This window comes from Halictus rubicundus, unplaced genomic scaffold (assembly GCF_050948215.1).
Source record: "Halictus rubicundus isolate RS-2024b unplaced genomic scaffold, iyHalRubi1_principal scaffold0047, whole genome shotgun sequence".
Classification (NCBI taxonomy): Eukaryota; Metazoa; Arthropoda; class Insecta; order Hymenoptera; family Halictidae; genus Halictus; species Halictus rubicundus.
The window spans coordinates 487,170-513,580 of NW_027488588.1; the positions used below are offsets into that span (position 1 = coordinate 487,170).

Consider the following 26,411-nt stretch of genomic DNA (forward strand, 5'->3'; position numbering starts at 1 on the left):
GATTGCTATTCCCTTATAACTTCTGCGAAATATATTCTTTACGTTCCTTGAGTTTTAGCGCTATATATACATACACTAATGAGCAAAACTGAGTCTACACTATTTGAAGCAACATAACTTTTTAAAAATCAGATCAAATGTCTTGAATTTTATTGAGAAGTTAAAAGGTTTAGTTTATTAGACGAGGTGTAAAAATTTTTTGAAAAAAGTTTGAATTGGTCGGAATCACAAAAGAAATAGTAAAAGTTGGTTTTTCTAGCTTTTTTATCTGAGCCTGTATTGAAAATTTAAAAAATGTGTTTGATTCGTTTGAATAAATTACATCCATGCTGAAAATTTCACCGATATTGGTTTATTCGTTTACGAGTTATAAACGCTTAAAAGTGGAAAATTGCCGTTTTTCACGATTTTCGACTTAAAATCACACTTTTAATCGTTTATAACTCGTAAACGAATTAACCAATATCTGTGAAATTTTCAGCATGGATATAATTTATTCCAGCGAGTCAAATACATTCTTTAAATTTTCAATACAGGCTCAGATAAAAAAGCTGAAAAAACCAACTTTTACTATTTCTTTTGCGATTCCGACCAATTCAAATTTTAAAAAAAAATTTTTTACACTTCGTCTAATATATATATATATCAATTATTGATTCCCCTCGGGTTAAAATTTTAATTACATCTCCCGCTTTCGCTCGCTCTTACCCTAATCTTAACCTTAAACTTATCCTAACTTACCCTAACTTAATTAAACGTATCCTAAAAACACGCCATAGCGAGAGAGAACGATCTTACACTAATGTCCGCCGCGTTCTTATTTTTCCCTCTCCCACACACACATGCTTCTCTGCTCTCCCCCCTCCTTAAACCTCACACATCCTTCCCCCGCCCCCTGGACCTCCTCTTCCGGCTGCTCTCTCTTTCACTCCATTCCAATGCATTCTCTCCATTTACTTCATCTCCCATACCTCTTCCATTCCTGTTCTTCCTCCATTCGTCCAATTTTCCTCATCCATGCCTCTCCTCCTTCATCCCCTAATACTTCCCCCACCATCCCCTGCCAACCACTCCCCTCAACCCTCCCTTACACATTTCCAACACATGCTCCCACGTTTCCTCCTCCCACCCACAGACCAGAGTTGGGCATTATTTAGATAAAAAATTATTAAATAACGATTCGAATAAAAGATACTTTATCTTTATTCGTTATTCGAAGGTTCGAATAAAAAAAGTATCTTTATCCGACGAGTATCGGATAAATACTTTTATCCGACGAGAATTTATCCGACGAATAAAGATAATTTTTTTTATTCGAAGCGGATTTATTCAAACTTCGAATAATTTTTTCATCTTTTATCTGTATCTTTTATTCGAAGGCTTCGAATAAATCTTCGAATAACTTTTGCCGAGCGCCGAGCATCAAAGACCCAGCGACGACAGACGACATACAATGTAAGCGGATGGAGAATCGCGCACGAATGAAAGTTTAAACTTTTAGATTTTTCAACATATCCTCATCAAATTGTGACGAGCGAATGGAGGGGATTTTCCTGATGAAAATGAGGTCAAATTCGAGTGTAATCGAACAAGTTTCACTGATACCTAATGTTACGATAAAAATTACAGTCTCATTAAAGACAGTCCAAATGATGTCGTGTTTGGACTCATTTCGATCGGAACAAGCTCTACAACTCGTTCGTCTTAACAATATTGTTCTGATTAAAAACATACAAGCATAAATTGCCAATAATGCACGATTCTCCGTCTGCTTACATTGTAGGCTGTTGGTCGGACGCTGGTCTTTGAAGTTCCGAGGTCGCAGAGCGCGCGATATCGGTGTCAAACAACTACCAATCCAATTGCAAAACTTCATTGTTTTTCATGATTTTTTTGTGGGTCTTGCGCCAACTAATTCGTGGCATTCTTCTGATTAAAATGACACTAAACACGGTACAAATTGGACTGTATTTAGCATTTTTATCCGTAGATTTATTCGAAGCCTTCGAGTTGTAGAGCTTATTCCGATCGAAATGAGTCCAAACACGACATCATTTGGACTGTCTTTAATGAGACTGTAATTTTTATCGTAAAATTAGGTATCAGTGAAACTTGTTCGATTACACTCGAATTTGACCTCATTTTCATCAGGAAAATCCCCTCCATTCGCTCGTCACAATTTGATGAGGATATGTTGAAAAATCTAAAAGTTTAAACTTTCATTCGTGCGCGATTCTCCATCCGCTTACATTGTATGTCGTCTGTCGTCGCTGGGTCTTTGATGCTCGGCGCTCGGCAAAAGTTATTCGAAGATTTATTCGAATCCTTCGAATAAAAGATACAGATAAAAGATGAAAAAATTATTCGAAGTTCGAATAAATCCGCTTCGAATAAAAAAAATTATCTTTATTCGTCGGATAAATTCTCGTCGGATAAAAGTATTTATCTGATACTCGTCGGATAAAGATACTTTTTTTATTCGAACCTTCGAATAACGAATAAAAATATTTTTATCTTTTATTCGTTATTCTAAATTTTTATTTAGATAAATATTTTGCCCATCTCTGCCACAGACCCTACATACTTTCTTCTCCTTCTGCAACCAATCCTTTCCACCTCTCATCTCGTTTCCCAACCTGTACCTGGCCACCCTTTGCCACCTGCTCTCTGCCCACCCTTTCTTCAGATACCCTGGTATCCCCTCTCCCTTCACCCTCCAGTACTGTATGTTGTACCTTGCTCTTCCTATCTTTTCCCATCTCTCCCCCTGTTGCTTCTTCGTTTGCCTTTTCACTATGTCCTCACTCACTGCCTCTATCCTCTCCTCCATAATCTCCTCCGTCTCCTCCACTGTCCAGCCCCACTCTTCCCAAAAACGCCGTCTCTCCTTCACCCCACCTACTGCCACCCCACCCCTTCTGCCCTTCCTCTTACCTGCTCCCAGCACTACCTAGCTAGCTACCCCCCTTTTCCCTCCCGCAACTTCTTCTCGTACCGCTATGCCCTCAACCCCGCCCTCCCTCTCAACAACTCCCTCTGCAGCTCTTCCCTCACCATATTCCCGGGTGTGTACCTCTCTACCCCTAGGACCCACCTCAGAAACCTCTCCTGTAACCTTTCCATCCCTTCCCATTCCTTCCTACACCTCGTCTAATAAACTAATCCTTCTAACTTCTCAATAAAATTCAAGTCATTTGATCTAATTTTTTAAAAGTTATGTTGCTTCAAATAGTGTAGACTCAGTTTTGCTCGTTAGTGTACATTAATATATACAGTAATAACCAAATTACGAGAAGTGCCCGAAAACAGGCCATTTGTCCGCACTGTGCGGCGGTCTCTTTATTTTCCGAGATATTCACAAAAAACTCTATTTTGATGAAAAATTCTGCCTATTTTGAATGATCGAATTTGTTCTTTAGGGCAGGGGAGGGTTCTTTCTTAAAATCCACAAGGGCATTTTTATTATCCACCCTATGAAATTATCGAGTCGAAGTGGTCAATGTTTTTTCACTTTGCAATCAAATTCACAGAAGTAATTTTTTCATGATCACTATAAGTTGTTTCTATATATGTAATTATTGAGTTCATAAACGTTGAATGAAGTCTTCACAAGTGGAAGTATTACAGGTAGAGACAATTTCTAATTGCACCGCAAACGTTTTCTTCATTTATTCTCAGGTTGTCTCTACAATTTATTTTCCTTACGGCGTGTAGTAGCTTGAAAACTTTACCTTCTGCTGTTGAATACATGTTATTATTTATTTTCAGTGTTTTCAAGTGGGTGAGGCTCGCAGTGCGGATTCACTCCTTATCTCGCGGACTGTTTCCGCGGTCACCATCTCGGTTTCCATCTGATGTGGAATGGATCTTCAATGTAAGTAACATTACATTTTTCCTGTTGGTTGTCAGGGTGTAAACCGATCTTCATCTGCGTGTCTTGCAGGAAGATAAGTTGGAGTCTTCTCCTTATCTGTTGATCGTTTTCCGCGCTAATTTACTGCATAGTTAAAGTCTTTAAATATATTTAACGGGTGGTCCATAGTAGTGGTTTCCGGAGTTATAACATTGTTAAAATGTATTCGAAGTCGTTAAGAAGTCATTTCGCAGGTATTTTCTCATTATTTCTTTATCAATGTTTTAATTTGAATAGATCTTGTTTTCTTGAATTTGGAATTTATAGGTTACGGGTCTTAGGGATTGCTATTCCCTTATAACTTCTGCGAAATATATTCTTTACGTTCCTTGAGTTTTAGTACCTTATATATACAGGGTGAGTCACCAAACGTTAGCACCTCAAATATCATTGTTGTTTCTAAAGATACGTAAAATATGGTAAGGACAAAGTTGAATGGTACAATGGGGCTGACACGATGCAAAAAAAATTTTGTTTTTATGTCATTTTTTGGAGATATCAAGGTCACCTTGACTTTTTTAAATGGAACCACCCTTTTTTAAACACCTACAATGATAGTCTCTTTCATTAGGAATTCAGTGACTATAATTAGTCCAAGGTCATTCATGGTCAAGGACAGAAAAAACGTATAAAACTAAAATATGGGAGCAGAATACCTGTATTTTATAAATGTTCGAAATGATGGCCGTCTGCGTCGATACATTGTTGTAAACGAGCTCTGAAGGAATGTTGAACTCTGATAAGTGTATCCGAATTGAAATTCGTACATGCTGTGATGATACGCTGACGCATATCTTCAACTGTTGTTGGAGCATCCGTGTACATGGTCTCTTTTAGCAGACCCCATAAAAAGAAATCCCGTGAATTTAAATCAGGCGAACGTGCGGCCATGAAACTGTTCCGCCTCGTCCAATCCATCGGTTTGGATATCGAGAATCCAACGTTTCTCTTGCTACTCGTGCATAATGAGCAGGACAACCGTCATGTTGGTACCACATATCGTAGCGATTTTGTAAAGGGACATCTTCTAACAAAATTGGCAGATCTTCTTGCAAAAATTGAGCGTATTTCTGTCCCGTCATCATTCCGTTAACGAAATATGGTCCAATTACTTTGTTGTTCAAAATACCACACCACACGTTTACGCTCCATTGTCTTTGATGATCAATTTCTCGCAGTCAGTGCGGATTATCCACAGACCAATAATGGGCGTTCCGTAGATTAATTGAGCCATGATTAGTAAATGTTGCTTCGTCCGTAAACAAGACATTAGAAAAGAATGAATGATTTTGAAGCAATCCCCATTGACAAAAGTTAATTCTATTTTGAAAATCATTCCCGTGCAATTCTTGATGGAGCGATATGTGGAACGGATGAAATTTATGTCGGGCCAGAATTCGTATTACGCTACTTTGACTTATGCCTGCTTCCCGGGCAATTTTTCTCGTACTCACGTAAGGATTGACAGCTATAGCTGCTAAAATATTAATTTCATTGTCTTCATTAGTCGTGGGTTTCTTCCGTTTGTACTGTCTTGCATGTACACTTCCAGTACTTCGAAACAACCTGTACGTATTAGTGAAAGTATGTCTAGAAGGAGTGTTTCGCTCGGGGTACCTTTCTTCATAAAGTAGTCGAGCCTGCACTGCGTTTTTTCTACATTCACAGTAAATCGTGATCATATCACACTTTTCAGTCATCGAATATAACATAGCGGAATCGCGTTTGGAAACATACTGATAGTAAATAAGAATGCTGAATAACATTGAAGAACCTTAGTATGTTTACTTTAACTACGACCATAGTATGTTTACTATTTCCTACAAGTCTCAACCGTGATAAACGTATTCTGCTCCCATATTTTAGTTTTATACGTTTTTTCTGTCCTTGACCATGAATGACCTTGGACTAATTATAGTCACTGAATTCCTAATGAAAGAGACTATCATTGTAGGTGTTTAAAAAAGGGTGGTTCCATTTAAAAAAGTCAAGGTGACCTTGATATCTCCAAAAAATGACATAAAAACAAAATTTTTTTTTGCATCGTGTCAGCCCCATTGTACCATTCAACTTTGTCCTTACCATATTTTACGTATCTTTAGAAACAACAAAGATATTTGAGGTGCTAACGTTTGGTGACTCACCCTGTATATATTAATATATACGTTAATAACCAAATTACGAGAAGTGCCGGAAAACAGGCCATTTGTCCGCACTGTGCGGCGGTCTCCTTATTTTCCGTGATATTCGAAAAAACTGTCTGTTTTGATGAAAAATTCTGCCTATTTTGAATGACCGAATTTGTTCTTTAGGGAGGGGGAGGGTTGTTTCGTTAATACCTGCAAGGGCATTTTTATTATCCATCCTATGAAATTATCGAGTCGAAGGTGTCAATGTTCTTGAACTTTGCAATCAAATTCACAGAAGTAATTTATTCATGATTACTATAAGCTGTTTCTATACTATATGTATCGATTGCCAAATGATTCCTTCAAATATCTCGATGCTTTAAATTTGACTGTGAGTTCCGACCTGACATGAGTATAGAAATGCCGCGAGTGGAAATACTGGAACATTTCGGCAAGAAAAAAACGTAGATAAAATGAAAATATACGAAATAGACATAATAAACGATTTATTTTGTACATATTAAGAAACAATATTTTATTCACTATATTGTCTTTTAATCTATTCCTTTTTTTTACTAATTATTTCGCCAGTCTTTGAGAATACTCTTTCGGAAGGAACAGATGTTGCCATAACACAAAGATACTCCTTTGCAAGCTTTGATAGTGTTACGTCCCAAGTGGGATGAATTACGATTTTAAGAGGATAGGACGCAGTTTCAAACCTACCTGCATACACCGGCTATGGTTCGGGAAATTGAGGATCGTTTAAATATCTTTGTACCCTTATTTTGAAAACAACAAAATTATTGATTTATTCAAAGTGTGGTTCTGAATCAGAGATTACTTTGATTTTACAAATATGGTTTATATAGCGCATATACTGGAGTGCTTACAAATAGTTTGATAATAATAATAATAATATTAATATTACCGTGATCACGGGTTCGGATTCGGTTACAATATACTCCTACTGCTGACACTGGTCTTTGAAACGGTTTGTCGCGAAACAACTGAATGAACTATTTTAACTTCGAAAGAGACCACTGGACTATTGACTATGACTGAATAACTGATTGTTCACGATTGCCTGACTGACTGACTGACTGTTTATAACTGAATTTGAGGAGTTGGTCCCCCTTTTTATAATATGGACAGTCCTTTGTTTTTCAAAGATGCTGGCACAGGATTCTCTACCTTATATCTTTTTATCTTCTTGATGTCTCCTGACTAGTCAGCTGTATGCCGACAGGATCTTTTTACCATGAAGTCGGCGTCTTTTCTTATAATTTGGAATAATTAGACACCTTTCCTGTTTGTTCTCAGGGTGAGAACTGATCTTCATCTGCGTGTCTTGCTAACTTACTGCGTAGAATTTTTAACATATATCTTAATCCTATTTTTACTTCTCCTCGCGCAACATCATCGGCTGTCCATAATAATTCATAATAATTCTTCATCTGAGGGTTTATTCGTTGGCGGTCGAACCACCGGACGTGACACCTTTATAAATTTGAGGATTATAAGGACTGCTAATATTCCTGTACTGAAGGATCCAAATGTAATGAGAAGAGAAGAAAAAAACTGTGTACATGGTGTGGGTGCGTTTGTCACCATCGGGTCACTACTTCTTGGGCGTAGCCAGTGTGGATCAGCCACCACTCGTCCACGTTCATTTCGAAGTGCTCTTCGATGCATTCCGTGCACTCCCATGCCTGACGGACCCTTTCTAGTTGCCGACCGCAGTCTTGGCATTTGGAGTAGGTCTGGGCCGGATTCAGCTGACACATGATGTGCCAGCCCCGTTGCTCGTAGTACCAGTGCTCTCTTGGGGTTAGGCGGCCATAACATGTCCGGCATATCCTATGCTGATGTACCCACGCAGTATAGAAGATTTCGGTACGTTTCAGGGTAATGGGGTGGTATTACCCCATCTATCGGCCCATAAAATTCCTCCAATACCTCCTCTTCGGGGCGGTAGTCCATACGTCTCCTCCGTACGTCTTGGTCCGGAAAATTCCCGGCGGGCAGTCCATATTTGGAGTAGGTTTGGGCTAGATCTAGCTGACACAAGATGTGCCAGCCTCCTTCTTCACAATACCATTGTTCCCTTCTGATCAGGCGGCCATAACACGCACGACATATCCTATTTCAGTGATGTATGTAGGACGTCTCTTTTCGTGGTGCGACGACACAGTACAGATTCAGGAGGTTCCGGTATGTTTCTGGATAGTGGGTCGGTACTAACCCATCTATAGGCCCGTAGAATTCTTGTAACACCTCTTCCTTTGGGCGATAATTCGGCCTTGGTATAGGCATTGTTGTCTTTCTGAATTGATCCTTTGTCCCGCTATTACCTTCATCTATTTTATATAGTTGGTCTCTGGGATATCAGGGTTTCTGATGTCATTTATCACTGGTTTACCCGTACAAGTTGATGTGCTGAGGATTGATAGCAGCTTCCCTGGCCTAATTTTCCGATATACATACTCATATATTGAAGGTTCTTTCCAAAACTTTCTAATATTTTGTTGATCAAAGGTCTTTGTCACTGCGCTTTATCCCACCGCTGTCACTAATTTTTGTTATGTCCCAGTTGGGGCGGATTATAATTTTTTGGGGATAAGTCGCAGTTTTGAACCTACCTGCATTCATCGGCTACGGTTCGGAAAATTGAGGATTGGTTAAATATGTTGTACCCGTATTTAAAAAAAAAACAACAAAATTATCGATTTATTCAGAATTAGGTGCTGAATCAGATATTCGAAGTTTGACTTTACTTTACAAGCAGGGATTTTGTATAGCGCATAAGCTAGAGGGCTTACAAGTGTTTCGCTTTATAATAATATTAATTTATCGAGTCGCTGATTTGTGGAGATCGCTCGCAAGTTTGTAGTCGCTGATTTCGGAAGGGCGCTCGCAGGTTGTAGTCGCTGGTTTTCCGCAGTGGCTCGTAGGTCGAAGTTGCTGAACTTTCACGAGCACTTCGCGGGACTTATACGCCGAAACTCATAGATTTTAAAAGGAACTGTTAATAATTGCGCGACGCGTCTACCGTACGGATCTTTTACTAACTGACTGAACTCATTTTGAGGAGTTGATCTTCTGAATGTCTCCTGATTAGTCAGCTGTGTGTTGCCAGGGTTCTTTTACTTATGAAGTCGACGTCTTTTCTTGTAATTCGGCATAATATTCTTCTTGTTTGTTTCCAAGGTGTAAACTGATCTTCGTCTGCGTGTCTTGCAGGAAGATAAGTTGGAGTCTTTTTCCGCGCTACCTAACTGCGTAGAATTGCTAACATATATTTTAATCTTATTTTATTTCCTCTCGCGCGACATCATCGGGTTTTTCTATAATAATTAATACTAATTCTTTATCTAAGCGTTTATTCATTTACGGTCGAACCACCGGACGTGACAACGCATAAATGCACTGTCCTGAAGGAAGTTTGTTTTTGCTAACAATTACATGAGCTAAAACAACTCTAACAAGTCTTTTGCAGAAAAATATAAACGGCTGTTTCGGCCTAATTATAAACTGCTCCTTAGCCCCAGCAACAGTTGTCCAGAGCATCCAATATGTATTAGTCGCTCCATAACACCTAACGCTGGGGTTATTATTTGCTTCTATGTCAGGATGTATTTCATGCATACTAGCGCCGACAACATGGGTACGCCACACATTCACTTCTGTACATTTCAATCCCCAGAGATTATCGGATCCCACTTTTTGATACTTAGTACCCCATGCATCTTGATTAGGCTTAGTCTGTGCAGGTATCCGCACCAGTTTAGCGTTGTGACGGTGATCTCGCTTCGAATGTGCTTGTGACACGCACCAATCTCTGCTTGATACGCGTAGGAAAGCTTCTTGTTAAGTAACAGAATTACGATCTCGCACACAATTATCTCTTTAATTAAAGGGCCTAGCCGATTAAGATGGTCAAAACTGCCCTTAGAGGTTTTTCAATGATTAATGAACCATTCGAAAGCTGACCAAGAAAAACCCCTCTGAGCAAAATTTCAACCCCTTATCTTGCCCGTGAGGGTAGTTACAGGGTAAATTAGATTTCGCGCTTTTCCGCGCATTTCCCACACTCTGATGCTTCCTAAAATTCTGAAAAAATGTGGCATATTTTGGATCCTAAGACAGATTTTTGAGAATTTTTTCAGATTTTTTTCTTGCAAACTGTGGTCGTAAAAAATGAAAAACCTAAAAAAAAAATCGGAAAAATGTACATTTCTCAAAAATATGAAAACATGCTATTTTGCTGTTTAGTGCCCCGATAAAGTACCATAACAGGCAGTGTCCTTAATTTTTTTTAGATTTTTTCTTGTGGGCACTTTTTGTCCAGACAAGAAAAACCGAATTTTTTCGCCGTTTCTGCTGTTAGGAGGAAAGTTACACTTGTTGGTTTTATCGCAGGTATATATTAAGTCATTTTAAACATTATTACATTGAAACAAGTAAGTGTTTGACCTAAGAAATGTTTTAAGAGAAAAAATGGATTGTATTTTGTGCGATGTATACCAGAATGTTCGTAACGTTTACAACATCGCCGGTTGGCACAGCGGTTAGGGCGGCGGACTACGGAGCGGATACGCGGGTGTTCGAATCCCGTCGGTGGGAAAGTTTTTTTTCCCTACGTCATCTTTATTTTTTCAATTTCTTATATGGTTTATTCATGTGATTTTAACAATATTTTGTTAATGTTTTAAAAATATTGAGGTAACATTTTTAACTAACTTTTATTTATATCACTCCGATTTTACTTCGAATTTAATGATATTATTTTCTTGGATTAGGCAATAAATTAATATTTATATTATTGTGTTCGTCCACGATTTCTGCCTGATATGAAATTGCTTGTGAAAATTGGTAAGATTCCGTGAAAAGAATTTTTAAATCTATTTCTGTCATTTCCGGAAAATCAAGAGTATCTACCGAGGATACTGTTTGAAATGGAGTCTTTTTGCAGTTCCAATTGTTTCCAATTTTTGGAAAGGTTTTGTTGTCTACTCGTTTGTGTAGAAGCTGGTACTTTTGACCTAGTATACTATGAATTGCCTCTGCATCCCACCGAAAATAATGAACTTCCTGATCCGTATCATAAATGTCCACAGAACAAGTCTTTTATTCAAGTAACTATAAACGGGAATTACTTCCTCGTGTACCTTCCAATAAAGAGGAATGGCTTAGGCTTATTTGTATCTGATACCTCACTTTCAAAATAGTGGTAGTATGTAGCCCTTTTCTCTCAATTTGACAAAAACCAATACTTTGCTGCGTGTTATTTATTCAGAGTTCTTCTTATTTCCTCCCTAATTTCTGAAGACGCAAGGCTTAGAAACTAGATTAATGAATTTTAATATTAACAAAGTTAAACAGGACCGCAATGATGAACATATACAATTAGAGAATCGAGGAAATAATAGATACTGCAAAACTATTTTTGTATGTATTTTAGTTAAAAATGTTACCTCAATATTTTTAAAACATTAAAAAAATATTGTTAAAATCACATAAATAAACCATACAAGAAATTGAAAAAATAAAGATGACGTAGGGAAAGAAAACTTTCCCACCGACGGGATTCGAACACCAGCGTATCCGCTCCGTAGCCCGACGCCCTAACCGCTGTGTCAACCGGCGATGTTGTAGACGTTCCGAACATTCTGGTATATATCGCACAAAATACAATCCATTTTTTCTCTTAAAACATTTCTTAGGTCAAACACTTACTTGTTTCAATGTAATAATGTTTAAAATGACTTAATATATACCTGCGATAAAACCAACAAGTGTAACTTTCCTCCTAACAGCAGAAACGGCGAAAAAATTCGGTTTTTCTTGTCTGGACAAAAAGTGCCCACAAGAAAAAATCTAAAAAAAATTGAGGACACTGCCTGTTATGGTACTTTATCGGGGCACTAAACAGCAAAATAGCATGTTTTCATATTTTTGAGAAATGTACATTTTTCCGATTTTTTTGAGATTTTTCATTTTTTACGACCACAGTTCGCAAGAAAAAAATCTGAAAAAATTCTCAAAAATCTGTCTTAGGATCCAAAATATGCCACATTTTTTCAGAATTTTAGGAAGCATCAGAGTGTGGGAAATGCGCGGAAAAGCGCGAAATCTAATTTACCCTGTAACTACCCTCACGGGCAAGATAGAGGGTTGAAATTTTGCTCAGAGGGGTTTTTCTGGGTCAGCTTTCGAATGGTTCATTAATCATTGAAAAACCTCTAAGGGCAGTTTTGACCATCTTAATCGGCTAGGCCCTTTGAACAACTAATATGAAAATAAATACGCAAATTTGATATGAAATAAGATGACAGATAATCATAAACAATGCGCTAAGTAACAGAATTGCGATCTCGCACACAATTATGTCTCTAATCAGACTTCCGCTTAGTCTACTCAAATATTTATATTCTGCCCCACTTCTTTCTCTCTTAATAGGTGGGTTGAGCCCCCTCTCGCTGGCTTCGCTTGGCTTAACGGCCCCGGTTCGATCTTTACGATCTTACCGTGCTCGCGGACCTGGTTTCGGAGGGGTTTGATCACAACCCCCTCCCGGTCTGCCGGGCCTAGGCTGTTGTCCATAACAACCTTATCCGTGGCCAACTGCGGGGTTTCCGTCCATGTGACGGTCTCCCTGCAATACGCGATGCCGCGAGAGGTTTATAACGCTTAATTTGGAACACATTTTCTCCCATAGTAGCATTCTATACATATACAGATCTGTCACCACACCATTCAATATTCGCACGCAGTTTACAATATTTTCGCATCGCACCACTGCTACACTACAAACTTAACTCTATTCACGCTATTAATTTATTACGGTATTTGTTCGTCGTATACACATACTTAAATTCGTCTTTTACATTTCACACTGTCATCTTGCGCGAAGAGGGGATATCCTAGTAACATCTTAACTTAAATTATCAATTCGCAACACCTAACTAAAACAAACAATTGATTCGTAACACTTCTCTTAAAGCGCTTGCTTGTCGAAGTGTTTTCCGATTTGGCTGCTGTGAATCTGTATCTCTTTCTGCGAGATAAAACATTTTTACTGGTTTACCGTGCGTGTCATCCACCCGGTGTTCCCCAACGAGGTGTAGCTTTAAGATCTTTAAGGTCAGCATTTGTGCGTTTTGCGGCCAACACGTCGTGTAACATAATAACATAACATGTTATTTACATACGTCGGCAGTACTCTTGCAAGTAATTCTTAAACTAACTTAATATAACTTACACTACTATTTACATCTTAACCTACTTATTACCGAAGTGGTGACTCTGCGCCGTTGTCTCCTGCCCCATCCTGTGCATGCACTCCCCAAAGCACCCGTGGCCGGAGAGCAACTGCGTGAGGCGGAAGGTCAACCTTCCCCGCCTCCTGCACCATATATCAAATATGGACAGGAGGGCTCGTACGGTCTGATGCGTCGAGGGGGCGAGCAGTTTCCCCCATTCAGCAAACGTGTCCGCCCGGGCCTGGCGTATCAGAGCCACAAGCTCCTCATCCTCCCCGCGCATAAGCTCCACTTCCGGCGGGCGGCGAAACGAGCAAACGATGTGGTATAACTTCGCCCGTTCCGCCGCCGCCAAATGGAACGGTGGAAGCACTGCGTGGATGCCCGCCACCTTGACGGAGATGGTGCGGTATCCCCGTGTGGCCCGCAAGGGGCTGTTTTCTAACAGCAGTTGTGTTGATCCCAAAGTGGTGTATCATTATGGTCACTCAAGATTGGCTTGAAGATTATTAATTGATAATTAATGAATTATTAATTATTCCATACATCGAAATCATTACTAGAACGTCTCAGGTAGAGCTCCGGCGAGTCTAGTGAGTTCCGAAATTAATAGTCAGGGGGTGATCCAAGCATCCATGTCAAAACGAATAGAATAATCTATGTCACATTTCGAAAAGATTGCGGGGGGGGGGGGGGTGAGTCCAAAAGTCTTATTGAACAACATTTTTATATAGAATTTAAAAAGTTACATACCTTCATCGCGTAGGTTCCGCTTTCGTTACCTACCGACTCTTGTCTCACTATTAAATGGTACAATTAAAATGTTAAGACTCGACTTGCAGACGGCTTAGACTCGTAAGTTTCGTTAGCCGGATTACCTGACTAATTCAGTGGGGGGATTTTCGTCAGTGCTTCTACGCATGTGAAAGTAGTGTGGTACTATTATTAGTAGGAAAAACCGGAAGAGTCCAGGACGAGACGACGAGACAACGAGACAAGCGTGTTACGTATTTTTGGTATATTATTATTATCATCGAATCGTTGACCCGTGGAAGTCTTGCTTCTTCTATTGATCCTGCCCTTCTCAGAAACATCCACCCCCCCCCATGCCGAACACTCCTCTAGAGTGTGTTCGGCCTCCCTCCCGATTGCGACACAGGTAGTCGCCGAAGCACCCGTGCACGGTCATCACCTGCGTCACACGGTAGGAGACCCTGTGCCCCATCCATCCCCTGTTCCTCCGGTCGAACACAGGGAGAAAAATATAAATAGTTTTACATAGTCGAATTATTAAATTAACGGTACAGTACTCGTCGCTTTCGATGATTTTGTGATCGAGAAAAGCACAGTATGATCCGAAGAACGAAGTATGATATATGCCCATTTGAGATTCCATGCACATCAAGATGTTAAGTGTCCACAGACAGTTTCGGGAGGGGAGAATATGGAGTTTCGAACTCTGGTATGTTTAACCTATCGCCACTGCCATGGGTGAAGATGGTGTTGCGTGTGTTAATCCACGCGCGAGGAACGTTGAGATATTTGCCCCAGTCATAAATTGCCCAAGTATTTCGTGGGCGATCACTGTTGGTGTTGTCTTTCTTGCAGCGAAAACCAAACACTTGACCGAGGGTCACTACTCTTCGATCGATCTGTTGTACACACAGATCTCTTATCTCTGATTCCAGATATCTGCGAATCCTTGAGAATGGTTGACCGTTCTGTTCCTTTTCGTAGTATAACAACTGGCCTACGGAACATATCGGTTGCTTGCAGTGTGTTCCCTAATTTGACCTTCACAGAGGAGTTGTTCAAAGCATCATGCACTTTTTCAATTAGTACCTGATTCAGACAAAATCTCCCCTCACCACCGAAGTCATCTGTTGAAATTCCAGCGTCTTCCAGATGTAATCTCTGGTCTGATGATAACGTAGTTGCACGGTCCCAGCCAAGCAGGTTGACTGTTGGGAGTATCGGGTGGAACACTTGTTCAGGAGTGGCAGGTATGTTTCCACGTGCCTGACGGGCGGGTATAATAATGGGCGCTGGTCTCAGGTCTTCGGGTATATCCCAGTCACGGCCCAACCGCGTATTAATCGTATACGCTAGGTCGGCCTTAACTGCTTCTGACAATATGCGTGGGGACGGATAAGACATATATTGCCAGTGCGTGTGCTCATTGAGCTGACCAAAATCTCCTTGAAGATTAGGCCAAACTGGCACGTCTAATCGATGATGTTTCCCACTTGCGTCAGAAAAATCACCTATGCTTCTTAGGTAAGCATCAACAGCCGGTGGAGTGGTGTATGCCTGTCCCTTAATGTGAGTTAGTAGCATATGCTCATCATGTGCAGCAGCACCTCGCAAATTGCGAATTTGAGCATAGCGTGCATATAAATGAATACACATCACATAGAGGAACCGATTTTTTTTTTGTAACAATGTGTTTATTGTGCCAATAAATACAATATATACAGCGGGTACAATAAACTTAAACACAAAAAAAGTATAACAAATATAAATGTTTGATATATAAACTAAAGGCTCGGAGTTCCGGGCACGCACGGTTTAATACTATGATTACATCTATATGTACACTGCACTTATTGCAACTATTAACGCTTATACTAAGTATGGCTTAACTTAATTAGGGATACGTATATGTATATGTACAGAAAGGCACGGGTTGGGAAAAACTGTACAATCTTTGGTATTATGGGTTCGTTTTGATAGTGATTAATAGGTTATATCTATGACTCTACTTGTAATATAATCTAATTACAAAAATACTTAACGGTGTGTATTGCGGGTGCTTATGCTACATTGTTGTTACTACTACTAGTTATTGCACTGTTAAATTTACGTCTTTGGTCGGGGATTATTTGTACATTTTTGTTGTTTAGTGTAATTACATACTAGTTTTGTACGCAACATTTATATAAAATTTATAAAATTTAACGGGAGGGAGCGGTTAGGCTTCTTATTTCTAAAATACTATATAAAAATATAATCTGAGATCATAATGTATAATTAGACAAAATATGACTAAAAATATAATTTCAGTCCCCGACGGGGAATCGAACCCCGGTCTCCCGCGTGACAGGCGGGGATACTGACCACTTTTTTTTTTTTGTTGTAACATACGTTTATTCAGCCAAAAAAAAATAACATTTACATAAATATATATAAGCAAACAAACAAACAAACAAAAAGAAAAAAACAACAGACTTAACAACGAAACAGAACAAAAATTTCCTTAAACGTACAAAAGGAGGCGTGGCTTATAAAATAGGAACTTAAGACTAAAGACTCGCTTATCGAGTACGCACAGTCTGGGCGGTCATATAACTATTGCACTTATTGCTAAAACATATATATTTATTGTTACAACGTGTACTATTGGGTCGCTTTTGTGGGTGAGTATAAGGGAGGCGAATCCCTATGCTGCAACAGTTTCAGGGGGTGGGGGACAAATGTACTATGCTAAAAATGTAGAATATATGAAAAATAAAAGATAACATTAAAAATAACAAAAACAATATTCTCCCCGACGGGGAATCGAACCCCGGTCTCCCGCGTGACAGGCGGGGATACTAACCACTTTTTTTTTTTTTGTAACAATGTGTTTATTGTGCCAATAAATACAATATATACAGCAGGTACAATAAACTTAAACACAAAAAAAAGTATAACAAATATAAATGTTTGATATATAAACTAAAGGCTCGGAGTTCCGGGCACGCACGGTTTAATATTATGATTATATCTATATGTGCACTGCACTTATTGCAACTATTAACACTTAGACTAAGTATGGCTTAACTTAATTAGGGATACGTATATGTATATGTACAGAAAGGCACGGGTTGGGAAAAACTGTACAATCTTTGGTATTATGGGTTTGTTTTGGTAGTGATTAGTAGGTTATATCTATGACTCTACTTGTAGTATAATCTAATTAAAAAATACTTAACGGTGTGTATTGCGGGTGCTTATGCTACCTTGTTGTTACTACTATTAGTTATTGCACTGTTAATTTACATTTTAGGTCGGGGATTAGTTGTACATTTTTGTTCTTTGATGTAATTAATTTTTGTACGCAACTTTTATTTCTAAAATTTAACGGGAGGTAACGGTTGAGCTTCTTATTACTAAGATACTACATAAAGGTATTTAAAAATATAATCTGATACAGCATTTAAAATTAGATAACATATATGTAAAAATATAATTTGTAAAAATATAATTTCACTCCCCGACGGGGAATCGAACCCCGGTCTCCCGCGTGACAGGCGGGGATACTGACCACTTTTTTTTTTTTTTTTGTAACAATGTGTTTATTGTGCCAATAAATACAATATATACAGCGGGTACAATAAACTTAAACACAAAAAAAAGTATAACAAATATAAATGTTTGATATATAAACTAAAGGCTCGGAGTTCCGGGCACGCACGGTTTAATATTATGATTATATCTATATGTACACTGCACTTATTGCAACTATTAACACTTAGACTAAGTATGGCTTAACTTAATTAGGGATACGTATATGTATATGTACAGAAAGGCACGGGTTGGGAAAAACTGTACAATCTTTGGTATTATGGGTTTGTTTTGGTAGTGATTAGTAGGTTATATCTATGACTCTACTTGTAGTATAATCTAATTAAAAAATACTTAACGGTGTGTATTGCGGGTGCTTATGCTACCTTGTTGTTACTACTATTAGTTATTGCACTGTTAATTTACATTTTAGGTCGGGGATTATTTGTACATTTTTGTTCTTTGATGTAATTAATTTTTGTACGCAACTTTTATTTCTAAAATTTAACGGGAGGTAACGGTTGAGCTTCTTATTGCTAAGATACTGCATAAAGGTATTTAAAAATGTAATCTGATACAGCATTTAAAATTAGATAACATATAGGTAAAAATATAATTTGTAAAAATATAATTTCACTCCCCGACGGGGAATCGAACCCCGGTCTCCCGCGTGACAGGCGGGGATACTGACCACTATACTATCGAGGACGGGACGGTGTTTTAATATTTGTTATTATTACTTATAATTGCTATCTAGGTTTGGAACCACCAGAACTTTTCTGGGTCTTCCTTCGCGACGATCTCTTTGTCGTATTTTGTTAACTTATATCTAAAGCGCATTTCCGGATGGTCGAAGGTGATGTTACTGTCGTAGAGTAGTCTTTTGTCGTATGTTTTTCTATTGTAATGATATATGATCGGTTGTTTGTAGTTGTCTTGTATGAGTCCGTTGCTGTCGAAGTGTATGAATGATTCTGGGGGTGTATATCCTGTACGTCTAGTTGATTCGTGGTATTGTGGGTAGGGGTAGGCTGATGGATATATGTGGCTATTTTCTAATATGTTGGGAACGTTGGCCCAGTGGTTGCGAATGAGTTTCAGTGTGAATATGTCTATTCTGGGTATTTTTGCCATTTCGTAAAGTCTATGGTTACTGTACAGTTTCGTGTAATTGGATTCCGGTGTTCTATATTTGTTGAGACATGCTCTTAGGCATTTTCTTTCGAGGAGTCTAAGCTTTTCCATGGTACTTGCGCTTATGTTGTACCATATGGGTGCTCCGTATGTTAGTATCGGCCGTACTAGGAGCTTGTAGCACAGGATTTTAACGTTCGTATTCAGGTCTTTACAATAGAAGAGTCTCTTGTTTGCTAAGAAGGCTTTCTGTGCTTTGACTATCTGTATGTCTATGTGGTTGTTATAGTTCAGTTTAAAGTCTAGATGTACGCCTAAGTAGCGGACCACGTTCTTATGGGGAATTTTTACTGTCTTATTGTTGGAGTCATGTAGATGAAAGAGTTTTGAGTGTTTCCTGACGTCATAATTGGCATCGGAGATTGTGGAGATATAAGGTCGGAAGAGTATTGTTTCACATTTATTGACGTTAATTTTAAGTTTCCATGTATGAAAATAATCTTGGATTTTATCAAATGTTTCTTGTAACTGTTTCTGTATTACCGAGGGTTTGTTGTTGTTGACGTATATTAATAAGTCATCTGCAAAAGCTATTGCTTTTTTGTGTGGTTCGCTATTTAGGCCGTACATTTGTAAGAGATCGCTTATGTATATGCTAAACAGGATTGGGGAATTGACGGTGCCTTGTTGTAGGCCGTTTTTTATATTAAATACTTTCGTGGAGGTGTTGGTCCCCTCTGTTACACGAAACGATTTTCCGTGTAACATGTTCCATAACATTTTAATCAAGTGAGGGGGAAAATTTTTCTTCAGCATTTTGAAGAAGAGTCCATCCAGCCAGACTGTATCGAATGCTTTTTCAAGGTCGATGAATACCGCCCCGACACAGTCACCTGCGTTTCTTGCCCAACATATATCGGAGGTAAACTTTGTTATCGCATGGATGGTGGAATGTTTGAATCTGAAGCCGAATTGTGTTTCGGGGATGATACTATTGTCTATGCAAAATGTGTTTAATGAGTTGTTGATGGTGGTTTCGAATATTTTGCTTATATTGGGCAAGAGACTGATGGGTCGGTAGCTGGTCGGTTCGGCACCATCTTTACCTTTTTTCTTCAAAGCCACCACTTTCGCTGTTTTCCAGGTTGTAGGAAAGTAAGCGCGGTTTAGGCAATTGTTAAATATTACCGTGTAGTAATAAATATACCGGAGGGGTAGCCTTTTTAGTGCAATGTTCGGTATGCTATCAAAACTGGAGGATTTTTTATTGTTCAGGTGTTTGAATGTGTCTTGTAGTTTGAGGTAGGAGGTGAAGAAATTTGTTGGGATTATGTCTGTGTTCGGATTTGATGCGGTATTTTCGTCATGGAAGGTGCATACAGTTTTGTTGTTACGTACGTCTTCGTCTAGTTCGGTTCGTATTTTTTGTACTTTCTGTTGAATTATGTTTGTTAGTTCATGTTTGCCCATGTGCGAGTTCTGTGTGTGAGCCGCTTCGAAATATGCCCCTAATACGTTTAGTTTGTCTTGTGTGTCTGTGATTAGAAAGTTGTTCTTTTCGTCTGTCTGTACGTTGTTTCGGTTTATGTTATCGTTTATTATATCTGTTTTTGTGTTAGGAATTTTTAAAGTGTCTATATTGTTTTTGTGTTTCGGTCGGAAGATATTGTTTATCGATGGAAAGAGCTCGTTGGATTTTTGCGTGGAGATTTGAGAGATTCTGTGTTTCCAGTAATCACTTGTCGAATTTTGGAAGGCTTTTTTGATTTCATATCTTGTGGTTTTTAGAAGTTGTTTGAGTGTGGCTATAGTAATGTCGTGTGCACTAGTGTAATTTGAGAATCTTGTTAGTCTGTTTAACAGTGTCAGTAAGTGGCTTTTTCGTTTTCTTAATTTTATTATTTTTGTCGTAATGTATCTGTCTGTCGAGTCGAAGTTGGTGTTGGTTTGCGGTACTGCTACGTCTATTGCTTGTGTGATATTTGTGTTGAGCTGTTCAATGTATTTGTCGATTTCGTCTATTGTAAGGTTTCTATTATTCGGCATGTCTATTTTACCGTTTTGTTCTAAATGTGAGGAGAATTCTGTCCAGTCGGCTTTATAGTAATTATATTTTATATTGGGGGTTGCTTCGTCTATTTTCATGTAGTCGTGGGTACGTATGGATATTGTTATTTTTACTGCTTTATGGTTGCTGTCATAGTCGGTGGAGTCGAGTCTGTTATGTACGGGTGTGTCGTGAAATTGTAGCCTGTTGTCGGCTATGCAAATATCTATGAAGGCACCACTTTTGGGGAAGGATGGTGTTAATGTGTGAAGTAGGGAGATTCGGTAAGTTATCTCGTTGCGCGATATCCAATTCAGAAGAGCTACGCCTCTATGGTTATTGATGGGGTTGCTCCACGCGGAGTGTTTGGCGTTTAAATCGCCCGCGAGGAGGTAGTAATTATTGTTTTTCTGTAATTCTAGTTGTTCAAATAATGATTGTAGTTCGGCCATGAATTCTCTTTTGCAGCTACTAGTCGCGTATCCAGAGATTATAAATAAGTTATTATTATTTTGGAACTTTATCTTGATTGTGGTGGCTTCGAAGGTGGCATTCTCTACGCCGCCCCGCTGGATGGACTTGAATTTAATATTATTTCTGACTAGGATGCCTGTTCCCCCAGCCTGTTTAGCATTGGCTCGGTCGTTTCTTAGGAATGTATAATTTTTAAACCTAATTACATGTCTAGGACTTAACTTAGTTTCACAAAGAAGGACCACATCCGGATCGTTGGACGCTAGATACTCTGCAAGAGATGCCCTTCTTTCATACGATATTAGTGAATTTACGTTAATTTCGGTGATTTTAAGTCTATTGCATCGAAGTTTCTCCGCATTGTTTTGCCGTGTGTAGTTGGTCGTGGAGGAATTGAATGTTAAAATTCGAGATCTAGTGCATGGGCGATGAGGTTGATTTTATTGCTGTTCGATTCTAGTTGTTCAAGGAATCGGGACATTTGGATGTTTACGGCGGACTCTATTGTTCTTTTAATTTGATCTAATAATGATGGGTTTTGGTCTGTTTTCTGTGGTTCGGGGGTGGGTGGCTTCGGGGTGCTGCTTTCTTTTAAAAGCGAACTGAATGAAACACCGGGTTTGATGAATCTATTTTTGGCTTGGTGACTTTTCTCTATTTTTTCTTTGGTTGCTAATTTTTTTTCTTCAATCTTTAACTTAATTTCTTTGATTTTTGGGCATCCCCTGTACGAGGCTGGATGCCCGAAACTTTTGCAATTAATGCAGTATGGGCCTGTAGAGTCCTGGCTACCTGACGGTTCGGCGGAGCGTGGGCATTCACCCGGGTTGTGGGGCACGTTGCATTTGACACAACGGTAATCTAGATTGCAATTAGAAGCCACGTGTCCTATTCTTTGGCATCTCTTGCATTGGATGCGGTCCTTCTTTCTGATTTTTTCCCATTTCACCGCGTTGTATAGGACTGTCTGTATCTGTCTTAAGTTGTTTGGTTACTGTCTGGCGAGAGTTGGACAATAAATATCGGAAGTACGCGGTTGTTTTCTGCGGCGCGTTTTGTGTTAAATTTTTTGACTGCAACGAATTTAAGTTGGTCTATTTGCTTGGCTTGAAGAGCTTCTAATACTTCCTGGGTCTCAAAGTGACCCTCTAGGTTTTTTAATAGAACTGTTATATTTTTTTCCGACTTTGGTGTGTACGTAAAGAATTTAATGTTATTTTTCTTGATAATGTCGCAAGTTATTTTGTGATTTTCTGTTGTGTTCGTTTGTAAGATTTGCTTGTTGTTGTTTATTCGTTTAATGTGGAAGTCTTTAATGGTTTGTTTTAGTGAATTTACTATCTCTTTGTTTGAGTCTGTGTGTAAAATGATTGGTGGGGGTTTTTGTCTGTTCGTATTGTCGGTAGTTTTTGCGTCCGTGAGGGTTTTGGATTGTCCGAAATGTGTTTTATGCGTGTCTGTACCTGTCTTTTGTCTCTGGTCGATGTTTACTCTGGGCGGGAATTGTTTCGGCCTTGGCTGGGGGATGCCGGTGCCCGGCTTATTGTTGGCTGGTCGCTTGTTTCCTGGGTTGGGGTTGTTGGGGTCCGGCTTATCTTCTGCCGGTCGCTTCAGCGGTGTCGTGGTCATGGTCGGTTTTCCTTTTTCCCTCGATGAGGGGACCTTCATCCAGGTCCCATTGTCCTCCTTGGCGTTGTTTTCCAGGTCGGTTCTGCTCGCGTCCATGGTCTCCGGTGTGGTGGTGCATTCCCTTGCTTCGGTGGTGTTTAATTTGTCTGTTGCTTCCTTTAATTGCAACGACAATTTTTCCACAATTATGAGGAGGTTCCTGTTTGAGCTCAGCAGCTCCTCGTATGATGGAAGGGTTTCCATTTTCTTCTCCTCTGGTTTCGATGAATTGGTGGGCACTGGTGATGGTTCCTTGTCCTTGGTCCTTAGAATGCTGGAGATTTTTGGCGTCGGGTTTAGTCTTTTAGCGTTCTTTTTCATTATTGCACTTTTGATATGAAGTGCAAATGCTTCACTGGAAAGTGTGTCTAGTGTCTTGATGGTGCGATGCGCTGTCAGTGCGTGGAGCACCTTTTCCGCTGTCTTTTTATCACTTTTTGTTGAATCACATGGTTCACTCGCTTTTTCTTCTTCATGTGTGTGTGAATTAATGTTAATTTCTTTTTCGAAATTTTGCTTTAACTTCACTGTTCCGGCGCTTTATGCGTTTCGCTTTCGCGTTACTGGCAGCGTTCACGCACTTCGGTGTAGTATCCCTTGTACTAGCTGGGTCGTACCTGCGTCGCTGTCCTTTCGGCTCTCTCGGCACGTCCTACCCCAACGAAGGTTCGAGGGATACTGTGGGATACTAACCACTATACTATCGTGGAGTGAGACGCTTACTTAATTTAATTATTTGTATATCTAACTTGTCTTTTTGGATACTTTGGTTTCGGTGGAACAATTGCGTATCTTAATCTAACTTATGCCTAATATACTCTATGTACATATTTACACGCTTGCATACCTACACATGCATACATATATCTCAACATACTCTGCATACAACGCGATCACGCACATACAAATAAAACTAAAATGAAGGAATCTATATTGTCTATAATGTATATTTACTAACTATAACGCTTTAGATTAATGCTAGGATAGGGCACGGTTCGATTATTATATCTAGATTAGGGTATTTTATAGTTTGGCGCGAATTTCTTAAAGGCTACTTAATTGCTAACGATCTACTGAATCTAGCCACCAGTATTTTTCGGTGTCTTCTTTGTGGTTGTTTTCTAAATCATACTTCGTTAGTTTGTAGCGGAATCTCATTTCTGTGTCATCGAATCTTATATCGTTGTTGTATGTAATTTTTTTATTGTCATTTTTCCTATTGTAATGGTAGAGTATTGGTTGGCTGTTAGTGTTCTGTATGAGTCCTATGCTGTCGAAGTAAATGAATGATTCCGGAGGCGTGTATCCTGTTTGTCTGGTTCTTTCGAAATATTGCGGGTTGGGGTAAACGGAGCTGTGTATGAGACTGTTGTTGTCGATGTTTCGTATGTTCGCCCAATGGTTTCTGATTAACTTTAGCATGAATAAATTTATGCGGATGATTTCTGCTCTTTCTAGTAATTTGTGATTGCTTACTTTTTTTGTGTAATTTGATTCGGGTGTTCTATAGGCGTTTAGGCAGGCTCTTAAGCATTTGCGTTCGAACATTCTTATCTTTTCCATCGTACTCGCGCTGATGTTAAACCAAATTGGGATGCCATATGTTATGATGGGTCGTATTAATAGTTTATAACAGAGAATTTTTACTTTATTATTGAGGTCCTTTTGTAACAGACCTGGCTGCGCCAGGCCTGTTCCGAGCCGAACACGACCGACGGATACCGAGATCCGCCGGTACCCGCGAGCGCCCCCGCGAGCCCCGCAACGCCGAACCGATCTTGGCGGGAACCGGAACCCGCCATGATGCGACGCCGGCGCGCCGGATGCGGGACGACACCGGAAAAGCCGGCCGCGAACCGTACCGCACCGCACCCCCTCGCCCGGCAAGACGAGAGAGACGAACCGGAAAACGCTCTCTTTGGTTTTCCGCCGCGATAGCGATCAGTTGCATCGATCCGATCTCTAGCCGCCGATACCGACCGCCCGATCCCGACCGGAATCGTCTTGCGACGCCGGGAAGCCGCCCGCTGAATACGACTCGCGAGAGTGTATTCATACCCGCGAAATTGTAATCGCGAGTGTGCCGATTTTTCCGCGATCCGCGAATCCTGAATACGCCGCTGCGTATTGGACCACCTGGAGGGCCGACCCGAACGCCGAGCGATCGAGACCCGAATCGCGACCGCCGGCCACCGAAACGCGAAGCCGGGACAGTGACGAACATTTGGAATACTCGTGTCGTTAATCACCCGTGCCCGACCGCCCGCGCCCCGCCGTAGCCCTCGCGTTATCCTGCGTGAACCCTGGCACGGCGAGCCAAATCCGGCCGCGAGGAATCCGTTGTTTCGAGGTCCGCCGGGAAACGGACCCGTTACACTTTGAGTAAAAGATGCGTTTGTTCGCCGTAAATGCCTTTTGCGCTTTGTCGATTTGGATGTTGACGTGTTCGTTAAAATTTAATTGGAAATCTAGGTGTACGCCTAAATAGCGGACAACCTGTTTGTGTGGTATTTTTATGTTAATGTCGTTGCTGTCATGTAATTGGAAGTGTTTTGAGTGCGTCCGTACGTCGTTGTTCGCGTCTGAGATATTTGAGATGTACGGTCTAAATAATATCGTTTCGCATTTGTTTATATTTATTTTTAATCTCCAAGTATGAAAGTAATCCTGAATTTTGTTGAATATGTCCTGTAGTCGTGTTTTTAGTCTAGATGGTTTGTCGTCGCTGGTATATATTAGGAGGTCGTCCGCGTATGCAATGGCCCCTTTATTGTTGCCGCTATTCAGGTCGTACATTTGTAAAAGGTCGCTCGTGTACAGGCTGAACAGGATGGGGGAATTGACAGTACCCTGTTGCAAACCGTTCTTCACTTTGAACATTTTGGAGGAGGTGTTGTGACCTTCGGTGACATAGAATTTCTTCCCGTGCACCATGTCCCATATCATTTTGGTGAGGTGCATTGGGAAGTTCTTTTTGGTCAGTTTGAAAAAAAGCCCATCCAGCCAAACCGTGTCGAAAGCCTTCTCTAAATCTATGAATACTGCACCGACGCAGTCACCGGCATTTCTGGCCCAACATATGTCCGAGGTGAATTTGGTGATGGCGTGAATTGTTGAGTGTTTGAATCGGAATCCAAATTGGGTTTCGGGTATTAAGCTATTGTCTGTGCAAAAGGAATCTATTGATTTGTTTATCGTAACTTCAAATATTTTACTTATGTTGGGCAGAAGACTGATTGGCCGGTAACTGGACGGTTCACTGCTGTTTTTCCCTTTTTTTTTTATAGCTATTAGTTTAGCAGTTTTCCAGGCTATTGGAAAGTACGCCCTGTTTAGACAGTTATTGAATATTATGCTGTAGTTGTAAATGTATAGGGGTGGTAGGTGTTTTAATACGATGTTAGGAATATTGTCGAAGCTGGATGATTTTTTACTATTTAGGTTTTTTAATGTGA

General features: G+C 39.8%; 1 non-coding gene across 1 annotated transcript; it reads right to left on the reverse strand.

The window, feature by feature from the left end:
• Positions 1-18,269: 18,269 nt before the first annotated feature.
• On the reverse strand, positions 18,270-18,341 carry Trnad-guc (transfer RNA aspartic acid (anticodon GUC)). Its single transcript has one exon. It is a non-coding gene; the product is annotated as a tRNA-Asp (tRNA).
• Positions 18,342-26,411: the final 8,070 nt, after the last annotated feature.